This window comes from Staurois parvus, unplaced genomic scaffold (genome assembly GCF_062004578.1).
Source record: "Staurois parvus isolate SC_StPar_1 unplaced genomic scaffold, SC_StPar_1.0 ptg000903l, whole genome shotgun sequence".
NCBI lineage: Eukaryota > Metazoa > Chordata > Amphibia > Anura > Ranidae > Staurois > Staurois parvus.
In genome coordinates, this window is record NW_028318699.1 from 3,213,647 (window position 1) to 3,218,404 (window position 4,758).

General features: G+C 38.5%; 1 pseudogene; it reads right to left on the reverse strand.

The window, feature by feature from the left end:
• Positions 1-118, reverse strand: LOC149442196 (U2 spliceosomal RNA; annotated as a pseudogene).
• Positions 119-4,758: the final 4,640 nt, after the last annotated feature.

Genomic DNA, 4,758 nt, shown 5'->3' on the forward strand with positions numbered 1-4,758 from the left:
CAGGGGTGCTAAACAGCCAACCATCCTCGCTAAGCAAGAATGATGGTGAAGCACCCCCACTGGACACTGATAAAAACAGATACTACACTGGATCTTAGCCAAAAGGCCGAGAAGCAATGAACCTCTCACTGTATCACTGCTAAAAAGTATTTTTGCATTAAAAAACATCAACACAGGATAAAATTTGCCACTGCATGTAGTGTATTTGCCTGTCAGCCAAGTCAGGGATTAGATTGTAGATTGATCCAAAGGTGGAAAAATAAGACTGAAAATTAAAAGTTACTTGATATATACCCTTTGAGCATGTTCCTGGGCAAGGCCTGGAGTGAGGTGGTGTTAAAGCAACTTCCAATAGGTTGACTTGTATCAGCAGAGATAAGAATCATCCGCACACCACAGATTCATAATCGAAAGTTCAGAGCTTTATTGAAGCAATCACGTCACAATAAGTGCAAGTGCAATGTTCTGAGACAATGCAGGACCTTTTCATTAGATGGGCATTTAAATCTTCTACTTGCACTTACTGTAAGTTCAGAAACATTTGGACTTTTGATCAAGGATCCATTGGGGGTTGGCAACATATGTTCTTTTCTGAGGAAGGAAAGCTGTTGAGTGCTTGCCATTCTAGAGGTCCTCTGATGTCCTATTTGCTATCTGTGGCTAGAAGGCAGGTACCTGGAGGACTGAATTTATCATACTTTATTCTCTGATTAGAGGGGGCAGAAACAAGCTCCAAAATATATTAAATGTGTTCCCACTGAATGTTTTTTCCCCCATTCCTGTTCTGGTGATAACTGAAAATATTGGATTTTTCCTAACCTTCAGCACCTGTGACAATGGCCACAAGGATACATAGAGAAGGCAGCTTTTCTTAGTGGGGAAACTATAAAAATCTGGCAGGGGTTCTAATCTCTATCCAAAAATTTAAAATAAATGTTTGGCTTTAAATATGCTTTCAATTAATATTAAAGGAAATATCAGTTTTCAAAGAAGCAGATGTCAGTCCTGTCTATCCTTTGATGGATATAGAAAAAATCCCACTGGATTGTTCAGAAGGCACTGGAAGACTGAGGAGCAGGGGCGGACTGACAACACATGGGGCCCCCGGGCAATAGGGGATCATGGGGCCCCTGTGTCCTTTCCCAAACTCAAAAAAGCCTATGAAAAAGGTACCAGGGGCATCTCATGGGGCCCCCTACTGACCCCCTGGGCAATAGGGGATCATGGGACCCCTGTGTCCTTGCCCAAACTCAAAAAAGCCTATACAAAAGGTACCAGGGGCATCTCATGGGGCCCCCTACTGACCCCGGGCCCTCAGGCAGTGCCAGAGTTTTCAAATGGTCAGTCCGCCCCTGCTGAGGAGTGGTGGCTCATTTTAGGGTTGAAAGCTTTGCTTATGCAATGGATACCAGTGCCAAAACACCCAATCTTTATTAGTAGTGTAATGGAGGGGGCTTACACAGGACAAAGAAATGGTCAGAACAAGTGGCATGGTGTGCAAATGAGAAGTTGTGGGACATAAATGTTTTATTTTTATTTTTTCAAATGCCATGAGATCTTATTTACATCCTGTGTTTGCCCTTTGGTCAACTCTGGGGACTGCAGCTATTTTGCCTGTACTCGGATTCTAGACTGTTAGGGCTGTCTGGTAAGATGGTCTGGATTGTCAGACTGTAAGAGTAAGGAAGTGTTTTGCAGCAAGCTGCAGTCTACACACATGGCACACACTTCATTAGAGACAATTCCTTTTTTACAGTGCACATGTCCAGATACGGTTTGTGGACGGAGTTCAGCTTTAATACTATGACATGGTTTCAGCAACTGAAATACAAATGCGCTACCTGAGACTGCTGAATCCATGACAACGTATAACCATTTACAAAAAAAAAAAATCTCAGTTTACAAACTTCCTCCACTTGCCCTCCAGAGGATTTACCCCCCTTCCTGACCAGGCCATTTTTTGCGATACGGCGCAGTGTTATTTTAACTGACAATTGCGCGGTCATGCAACGCTGCACCCAAATGAAATTTACATCCTTTTTTTTCCCACGAATAGAGCTTCTTTCAGTGGTATTTGATCACCTTTGCATTTTTATTTTTTGTGCTATAAAAAAAAACATCGACAATTTTGAGAAAAAACAATATTTTTGACTTTTTGCTATTAAACATGTCCAGTAAAAACATTTTAAAAATTAAATCCAGTAACAAATCAAATGCATTTTTTTGCATACAAATACATTTAAAATAGAAATTTCCTTCTTTCCAATAAAGCTGTTTACTTCTATTGAACAGTGTGAAGCCAGCCTTAGAATCTGTAGATTCATGCTGTAATGGCTTACTTGTTCCAAATTTCATTAAAGTTTAAATTGTTGATTGCAAGCTGTCCTGTTATTCATTTACAGTATTACATTTATGTAGCTTAATACAAGTACATATTTTATACTTATTCCACTGCTAATGTGAGTTTACATAAAATACCCCAATATCATCTTAGTGGGATGGAAGATGTGTTTGTTTTAGAACCACCTGTGTATGTGACTCCAGTAGATCATTTCTAATATCTGCTGAATTATATGTGCCATTGGCATTTGCTCTACTTGCCCATATTTGTCAGAAGGCTATCTATAGATAGATGGGCAACATCCACTGCAGCTATTTTAAACCAGATTGATCAACAGTCTCATATGTATGATTGCCCCTGAACCCGAAGGCTGCCAACCAAGACCTCTTGGAGGAACATATAACTAACAGGTTAGAAAGCCACTTTGGAGAGATCTCCTTTCACTTTCTGTGTATCTACAGGACAGTATTTTGTTTTATATATATATATATTTGGAAGAAAATGAAGGAGAGTCTTTACAATGAGGCATAAGTAAATTTTTTAATCACTTCAAAAATGAGAAAATATTCATTTGAGCTTTACATATACCTTAGGAGGGTTAATAGAAATTGAATAAAGATACATGGTTGACAAGGTCAACCTAACTATTAAACAAAAACTTTTTTCCCCAATACATCTAAATAGTTGATCCAGTAGAAGACAAATCCTATCTATAAAGATGTGTCAATATGCCTTAATAGACAAAGGATGTGCCTAAGTGCCTACGTAATGATAAATGCAATCTCATGTGAGCCCTTGATACACCCGTGTATGAATGTGAGGATGGTGAATTATGTTCTTGGAGAGAGTCAGAGTGCTCTATGAACACAAAATTCTTGACCTGTGGTGGCGCCAACAGCGATATAACCACCCTTGGCTCAAATGTTGGTCGATTGAGCAGGAACTGGCTGAGATTTGAGCTCTTTATGCACTGAGGTCCCAATGGAGCCTAGATCTGACCCTGATGGATACAACAGTACTTTATTTTTTTCTCCCTTTTACTTGAAAGAGTCAACCATTGAGTGTCCTTACAGTGGGATATGATGGTTTTAAAATCTCCCTGCAGAATTCTAAATGTTTCTAGCTACCTGTGTTTAGCATCAGCCTGGTATGTCCAAGCAATGCTCAAAACCAGGAGCCTAGTTTGTAATTATCAAACCATCTATGCCCAGACTAATTATTTTGCAGATTGGCCTGCCCGCAGCCAAGAAGCAGGAACCCACAGAAGTCCAATTTGTGCATGTACAGGGTGCTTTAAAGAGCAATGCAGTATCACTTAAATGTTGTCCCATTAGTTGGTTAAATAAAGGAGTGATCTCTCCCATAGATAGCAAGTCTCTGTCCTCATGATAAGGAACTCTTGTCAGCAAGCTCACAATCAACTGAGCAGTCTGCCAGTGATCGATGGCTGCATTATCACTTCTAGCTACTGTAGGTTTCTGCTTACAGCTACAGGCTACTTGTTAAGACCTCATGCCTTTATTGTCAGTCATCACACCTGAGACTGCAACAATTAATATCTAGGGGGTGAAGGGTGTCTGCTTTTATCATTCAACTCACCTTAAAGCCATTTAGCTGTCTAAAGAGGACGTAAAATGACCACGTGCCACTGATCAAGATGGAACCGGCACCATTTGGAATAACTCATGTAAAAATATGGAACTGGCCACAAGTGATAAACTACCCTTCCTGATATACCTTTAGTAAAAAATAAGGCCAATTTACTAAATGATTTGGAAATGTTAACCTAAATATGAATATTAATTTTAATTATCCAATCATGTGCAAAAGTAATAAGCAGACAGGAATTTTCTTTTCATGTGACTGGTTAATTAAAGTAAATATTTACACATTGTGTGATTAATAGATCAGCTCCAAACTTACAGTTTTTCTTTTATAATGTTAGATGGAGTGTAAAAACTTTAGAGTCCCCATCAGGTTTATATTGCTCTTTGTGTCCTCTCTGGGTAGATTCCATTGTCACAGGGGTTGAAAGTGAAGGAAAATACAACATTTAGAGTTGTCACAGGATTTTTAATTTCTTTATTTCAATTTATGTTTTTTTATTTTTCCTAAGTTATTTATTTAAAAAGGACTGGCAATAAAGGAAATCTCTACAAATGGACACAGATGGCAGAAAAAAATTACTAGGATTTCTTTTCATTTCCTAATTTACCTCAAATTAAAAATATATATATATTTGGGTTTTAAATATAGTTTAAAAGGGTTAACTTCAAAAGAGATATGTTAGCCAAGGTCAACCAATATATTAACAAAACCCTCTTGTCATCCTAGAAAAGTTGATCCAAGAGAAGACAAAAACTTTTTTTTCCGGGTGTGCCAGTAAAGAAATAGTGTGCCAAAAAGCCTGTTTATTA